The sequence below is a fragment of the Haplochromis burtoni genome, unplaced genomic scaffold (genome assembly GCF_018398535.1).
Source record: "Haplochromis burtoni strain Fernald_Lab_line unplaced genomic scaffold, NCSU_Asbu1 Contig_5, whole genome shotgun sequence".
Lineage (NCBI taxonomy): Eukaryota > Metazoa > Chordata > Actinopteri > Cichliformes > Cichlidae > Haplochromis > Haplochromis burtoni.
This window is the reverse complement of record NW_024582366.1, coordinates 3,699,431-3,707,790: the sequence shown is the minus strand read 5'-3', so window position 1 is coordinate 3,707,790 and position 8,360 is coordinate 3,699,431.

Sequence of the window (8,360 nt, the reverse complement as noted above, 5' to 3'; positions counted from 1 at the left end):
ATGCAATCAAAAAGTATTTTCTGTCCAATCATGCATTTAATTGTTGGAATAATTATAATAAAGAATACTTGATTACTAAAATAATGAGTAGTTAGAGTTCTTGTCACTAGTATGTACAGAAGAGAGGTATAGTAAGTTTATCGTTATTTGTAAAATGCAGTGGCGGCTTTCTCATGGTTCGTGGCTGCATTTCAGCAGGTGGTGCAAATGGAGAAAATCACAGTCAGATTTTGTTCGATACCGTCTGGAAAGCGTCTGATTGGCAATGTCTTCATTTTTGAACACGACAATGATCCCAAACATACTGCCAATACAGTAAAAGCATACCTTGATAGAAAAAACGCATTATCAATCATAGATTACCCTACATATTACTGAAGCAGCGTAGGATCGTCTTTAGAGACCACAGAACCAACAGCAGCCAAGAAGACAATAAGAACAAGCATAGGTTTCTCTCACGACTGTAGACAGGCTGCAAGATCAGAGCTCTGCTGAGTTAAGCAAGCATTCCATTAATCCTTAACTAGTAATGACTTCACGAATTTCAAATATTACAGAAAAAAGTACTCATAACCATCTCACAGAAATAACATTATGTACAGCTACTTTAATGCCACTCATATTTATCTAGACTCTTTATCTCCACCCTCTGTCTGTCTGTCCAGCCCGACAGACACCCTCTCTCTACTTTTAAGATTAGGCTCAAAACTTTCCTTTCTGATAAAGCACATAGTTAGGGATGGAGCAGGTGATCCTAAATCCTCCCTATGCAGTTACACTTCAATAGGTCTAAGCTGCTGGAGGCTACCCATCAGTGTTACTTTTTCACTCACCTTTTTTTTCCTACTTCATATGTGTTTATACACCACTCTGCATTTAATCAGTAGTTAATGTTAATTTCTGCCAACATGTCTATGTTTGTCTTCCTCCCCTCACCCCCAAGTGGTCACAGCCCTGCCTGAGCCTGGTTCTGTTTGATGTTTCTTTCTGTTAAAAAGTTTTTTCCTTCCCACTGTCACCAAAATGCTTGCTCATAGGGAGTCATCTGATTCCTGGGGGTTTCTCTGTTTTATCTTGAAATTGCACTAACTTAAATTAGCTTAATAAAATATATTTTACTCAAGTATATTTTGTCAGTCCCCTTAAAACAACATCAGCAAAACATCTTTGACAAAAAAAAGCCATAGATGCTATATATGCTACATACACACTGAAAAAAGGCCATGTTGGATTTACTTGATTCAATAGTGGACATTGGTTGCACACAAATGTTTTGCTTTGGCAGAAACTTAAACAATTGTGTTCAATCAACACAACTTTTTCATATTCAATAAACATGTGCATTTTGTGTTCATAAAATGCGGTTGAAACATGTTCAGATGAAGTAAGTTGAGCTCTTGGACTATTTTAATCCTTCACAATTTTGTCATTTTATTTCAACACTATTAAATAACATTTACCCCAATACTACTTGCTCATTTAAATACTACATGTTGTCTTCATATTACATAATGTTCAACAAAGTCTAGAGTCTGGTTAACATAAAAATTTAATGGATCTACAACAACTAACATCCTATCTTTATCCTGGTTGCAGGGGGGCTGGGAAATAACCCTGAATTGTTAGGCAGGGTACACCCTAGACAACTCACAAGTCTGTCACAAACAACCATTTGCACTTACATTGACAGGTAATTTAGAATCATCAATTAACCTAACTCTAACAACTGCACGACTTTTAACTGTGGGAAGAAACCAGAATACCCAGAGAGAAACCAGTGCAAACTAGCCAGATTGTGGATTTGAACCCAGGCTCTTCTTACTGTGAAGCAACAGCACTAACCACCATGCCACCAATCCAGACTTAACAAAAGTAGGAAAGCTATGATTTCAAGGCTTGATGCAGAATCTTTTTGTACGTTTTTGTCCTTGACAGGTTAATCCACAATAAATAGCAATAGCATGCACGTGGTGTGTCATAGTTGTCAGCCTCTTATAACGCCAGTGATTTTCCTACAGTTTGACATCTCGTGCGATCTTGTGAATTTCATGAGTTCAGCAACTAACCACTCTTACTAGATTGTATCATGTCATCTCAACAAGAACAAATTAAGTTGTTGAATTTCGTACAGATCCTTCATGATTTAATTACGTTTATAGAAGCATGAAATTATTGTGTTTAAATTACAAGTTAGACTTTTTTAATGTAAAAAACACCCAATTTACTTTTTTCAGTATACCAAAAAAGTAGTGGAGGCTACTCGATTTCACTTTGTTCATATCATGTTCGAGTGAAGTAAGTCAATAACTTTCAGTCTCGTATGCTTTGGATCGTGGTTTCAGGAAGGCTCCTGAAACCACGATCCAAAGCATACGAGACTGAAAGTTATTGACTTACTTCACTCGAACATGATATGAACAATTTAATCTAGCCTCTCTGCAGATCATGTAGTTTCTACACTATATAGTTACACTTAACTTTAAAGCATGAGGCACTTATGTTAAATACACGCAAGATGCTTACGTAAATCCAAGAGTTGGCCATTCCCTTTTCTTCAGTGCAGGCTGAATACAGGCTAGTAGCTGTATTCAGACTGTGTTTAATTTTAAACCATTAAAACACACTCAAATAGCAATTAGAATATGTTTTATGTTTGCTAAATTGACTCAGTCCTTATAAAAGAAAATTCCTAAGATAAGCCTTTGAAATAGCTGAAATAAACCAATTTAGCATAAGCTAGAAAACTTAGCTAGTACTAATAAAGTCATCAGAGTCTACCAGAAATATTCAGGATTTCACTGACTGATTCCACTTCTTTGACTTCTTCTAACAGTAAAAAAATATGTTCATGCTGCATGCTTGTTTCATGTTAGCAGTCTTTGTGTTTATGAACTCCCTACATTGTATTTTTCATGCATTTGTTCAGGAATCTAACTTTTAAGTCTTCGTCATCCTCATTTCCTAATGTTTAGCTCACTCTCCGTCTGTTTTGCACACTTACACACAGCCTTGTGCACGCTTTAGGAAAAGTTCATAAATTGCTCGTGTTCCAAGTAATTAATAACAAATGCAAAACAAAAGGGAAAAATTCTGGTAGACCTACCTCTGCTTTCTGTATGCCAACTTTGTGAAATAGAGAGGGACTGTGATATTATGCCACTACGTGTAACGAAAAGCGTCTGCTTCCTGTTCTTTCAAAGTAAAAGCTCAAAGAAAGCAAGTTCCAAAAGCAGCTTTATAGTGAAGCAATTTATTTCAAGTTTTGTTTTGTTTTTTATAGATATAGTATTTTCTGTTATTTTAACAGTTGTAAAATAACTGTGTTTATGTTTTTAAATAAATAATGATTGGTTAAAGCTGTCAAAGGGATATTTAGGGCCAGCAAAACCATCCTTTGACATTAAAATTCTATTGACTATTTATAAAATTGTTAAATTTGCAAAATCTAAATAATATGCATATATGAAATACATACAATAAGGATATAGCAGCAGACCTAGGTTTTCAATACTAAATTTGTAATCTAGCTAGATAGATGTATTAAAGTAAATGTATTCATTTATGAATTTTTATTTCACTCTTCCTTTTTATTCTTAGACATTTAAGTACACCTGCGTACAACTGCCTCCCCAAAAGCCAGTGGGTAGACAACAAAGGAAAAACATCAGCTGGTCAACCAGTCTTGGAGCTATTTTGTTGCTGCATGTCTGGCATCAGTCTGTCAGAGTTTGTTAGTTTACCCTGCATCCCTCATCATTACGCACCTGAGTCTTCATATTCTTTATATTTGATAGCGCTATCTTCCAGTTTTAATTCAAGAAAGGGGCTTTAAAGAGCCCAGGGAGCTTTTTTTTTTCTTTTTAGAAAGAGACAGCCCTGTTTGCATGTAGTAGTCTTTTATAGATATGTAACATCTGCATCCCCTTGCAATGGCTGGCATGAACGACTTGGATTCATGCCAGCCATTGCTGTTTCTCCAGAAATTTCTCTCAAGAAGGCACTGGCCCCTCCACCTGCATCCTGATTTCTAAAAGAAAAACCTCCACCCATTTTGAGATCATATCAAAAAACACCATGCAATATTATAAAATACAATAATATCTTATACCTTCACATTGTACAAGCTCACTGAAGCCCATTTAAAACCAGAGGTGATAGTGCCTTTGAGGGTGTGACACTCAAACTGTGAAACAGCCTTGCTCAGTCAGTCAGGTTGGCTGACTCTGTTATTTGTTTTAAGTGAATGCTGAAAACTCATTTTTATAAGTTATCATTTCCTTAATCCATCCCCCTTCATTTGCTGCCATAGTTTGAAAGCACACGTGCATGTTTGTGTGAATGTCTGTCGTTATGGCTGATTATGTGTGTTTGATTTAACATGCACACTTATCCTTAATATGTGGTTTTTATTTGAACTGTGAAGCACTTTCTAACCCTGTTTTATTAAATAAATAGCCATTATTATTATTATTATTATTATTATTATTATTATTATTATTATTATTATTATTATTATTATTTGTAGTTGATCAAAAAGCCTATCCTGGTGTGCCTCTAGTCTGAATACCTGTCCCAGGATTGTTAGTTGCATAAAACAAGAATTGCAAAAAATTTTGAGAATAAATTTGGAAACTCTTTGTAAACTAGTGTTGCTGTTGTACCACCACGACTTTTGACACATGCAGGGATAAGGAGTAAAATAATGTTTGGTTTGTCATTGGGCCAATACCAGACCTCACCTGTTATATAAGCCAGTGTGGTTTTCCACACGTTTCTGGAGTAGCTGTGATGTGGGCAGTCTGTAAATTGTGTTAGACGAGGTTCGTTTGTTTGTGATAATGTTGTGGTCTTCACATTCTGTTGATCGCCTCCCTCTGGCAGTAGCAAAGCATCCACTAACACACTGATCTTGGACATTTACTTCCCAATTTATGATTTGGAGCACACCTGTGCCATTTTCCTGATGTTTAACAATGTTATTGTCAAGCCACCTGCTATTTTTTATACTATGAGCAATACACAGAGTTTCAAACATATGATGCTCAAAAAAAACGTAAAGGACCACCTTGACAACAAATCAGAAAATAATCATACATGTGTTTTCCTCCCAGATCTGATCCAGGGCGTCACTGAGCTCCTGGCTAGTGTGGGGGCCAGTCAATGGTATCACCTCCTTGATCCTCAAGTCCCTACTTCCATATTTTTACCACATGAGGCCAGGCAATGTTGTGCACCAGGAGGACCCCAGAACCCTTACACCTGCATAGGATCAGGATTTCATCCTGAGAACTAATGGCAGTCAGCATACCATTGCCTTGCCTATAGAACTTAGATGGATATGCCTCTCCAGACCATCATTGATACACCACCAAAGCAGTTATGCTGAACGATGTTATAGCTTCTCCAGATCCATTCACAAATGTCACATGTGCTCAGTGTGAAGTACAGGGCAGCAGTGGTGGACCTGCTAAGCCTGATATTCTATGGGAAGTGCCAGTGAGACTCCACAGAGTCCGGCAGTTAGCACAGTGCCTACAAGAGGACGCCAGTTCTTTAGGTTACCCTCGTGAAGTCTTTTACTGATTGCTTGGTCAAAGATATTTACACCAGTGGCCTGCTGGAGGTCCTTTTGTAGAGCTCTGGCAGTGCTCATCCTGTTCCTCCTTGCACAAAAGAGCAGATGCTGCAGTCCTTCTGATTGATTAAGGACCTTCTAAGACCTTGTCCAGCTCTCCCAGAGTAACTGTCTATCTCCTGGAATCACTTCCATGATCTTGACACTGTGCTGGGAGAGACTGCAGACCTGGCAATGGCACGTATTGATGTGCCATCCTGGAGGACCTGGGCTACCTGTGCAACCTATGTATGGTCCATGTATTACCTCATGCTCCCAGCAGTGACACTTAGCCTTGCCAAATCAGTCAGACTACTGTCTCACTGTTGCCTCCTCCAGTGCACCCGTTACTAATTTCATTAACACCAACCTGCTGAAACTGATTAACAACCCCCTTGGCTACTTAACTGACCAGATGAATATCCCAGAAGTTAAAATGGTTTGATGCTTTACTCTTATAAAAAAGTGTCCTTTTGATTTTTTTGAGCCGTGCATAACAAAGCAGCTGTCTGTTCTCACATAAACTGCTTCATATTCTCTCTGTCTTTCTCACTAACAGTGAAAAAAGAAAGAAGTACAAATTAAAATGCATCATGACTCCGGCTGTCATTCTGTGTATATTCATGATTTGGCCTTTGGCTTGTCCTGAATAACACATGAAATTGGCACCTTTGATACACAGCAGTGGTTACCTGCATATGAATTTAGGTTCAATTTAGTATATAGAAGGGTCACTGAATACAGAGGGAAAAACACCTAAATGAACCCATTTGACTTTGTATTTAAGCAGAAAAAAAGGGAAGGAAATGTGCAAGTAAAAAAGTCCTGCTTAGATCTGCTAAATCTGTGGATGTGCATGTGCACATGACGCCTTTCTGGCTTATTTAGTGATCAATCCTGTGGCTAAATGCATTAGGCGGTAAAGACTGACTCATCGTGAATAAACTCAACCTGTGTGCCTGAAGAAAGCTGACAAGCTGATGCCTGTGGGACAAAATGTGCTGTCCTAATCCCCCAGCTGTGCCATCCTTTTTGTAAAAATGTCTACTTTGTATTTTTCAGAGTGTTCTCACTCTCACAGTGATGCTAGCTCATGAACCCTTGTTATTAAAGGTTCGACTTTGCTAGGCATATTGTAACATTTCAGATTCTCGTAAGTAAGCTGCTGGTGGACAATTTTTATGGCTCTGACATTATTCCCCCTCCTTCCTCCTGACACAAATAGCCTGACAATATGTTGATCCCTTTCCAGCTCATTTCACGTAATGGCCTATAAGCTGATATCAGAGCATCAAACTTTCTTGTGACAACATCCATGGATATAACATCCTCAAGGAGCTGGTTAGTTTAAGTCCAAGATGTAAAGCTGTTCTGAATGGGAACTAAAAGGCTAAACTGAAGTCCAGTTCTTTAGATATGCCTAGCACACTGACAAAGAAGTCTGGCTCCATAAATTAGCAATAATATGCTCACACTACATCAACAACTTGCAGCATATCCTGACTAAAATCATGCGAAAGGCAGAATATTCTCTTTTTCTAACAACAACCAGAAGTTAAGAGAAATCAAATTTTTCATCAGCCTTTTTTGTTCATTTCTAAAATTGGACATCTAGATTTTCTAATAAATTTGCAGTTTGTGTTTTGTAATGAAAAGCCACTTGTCATCAGCTGTTTAGGCTGGTGTGTAACCTCTAGGCATCTCAGCCAGCTACATGTCTAACGATGTCAACAACTGCTGGATTTCACTGAAAGGACAAGCTATCATACTGTCATAGCTATAACACAATCCATACTGACACCACAGTGCCTAAAACAAACTCTGACAATCCAGCTCAGCGTGTCTTTCTTTTCAGTGTCACTGGAGGGACTTGCACGGAAAGCACGCAGAATTAACAGGATAAAATATTGGCTCCAAGAGCTGAAAACAAGAACTCATTTTTATTTAAATGTTTTTGCCCTACTGAGCACAGCTGCAGGCATACATAAAACACCCCTGATTGTAATGTTTAAGGAACATCTGTGGACATGTGTAATATCCACATCACACACTGCTATTCTTTCTATCATCTGGTAATTGTTTTTTAACCATTATCAAAAAAGACAGACAAAGATATTCTTCATCTTTCCTTCTTGTTCATCATTGTGTTTTTTGCCCCCCAGATCATAGTAAGAACAAGCAAAAGGTCAGGGTGATCGTTTAATATGGATCTGTCCTGTCAGGTGCAGGCAAACAGCTGCTCAATAAGGTTTTGTCATTCATGAAAAACTAAAATGCCATGAGACGCCTGCTTGCTACTAAATCATTCAATTATTCTCCTGAAATGAGGAATATGAGTTCATTAAAATGCCGGTAATGAAATTACTTTCCAAAGTCCAAATGTTCACTGAATCAGGCTCTGTCAAGCTGTGTGATTCGCCGTGATTGCTGGAATAGATTCAAAGAGCCCTATCTGATTTATCGCTCAGTGAAATGGAAGCTTTCACATGAAATTATGTTGCCTCAGCCTTGTGTTTTAATTGATCAGAGGCTGAAATGTTTCATCAGTCTAAATTAGCATATTTAATTTCCAGTGGATTGGAAATTAAATATTTTTGGCCCCAACTGTTTTTGCAAATGATTGAACAAATACTTCTAAAAAGTTCTTTAATTATATGGTCACGAGTTAAAACTGCCTTCCAGATAATCATTTCTGCATTTCTCAAATAAATACAGAGGGACTTGGAAGAGTTTGGTTCATACTGAC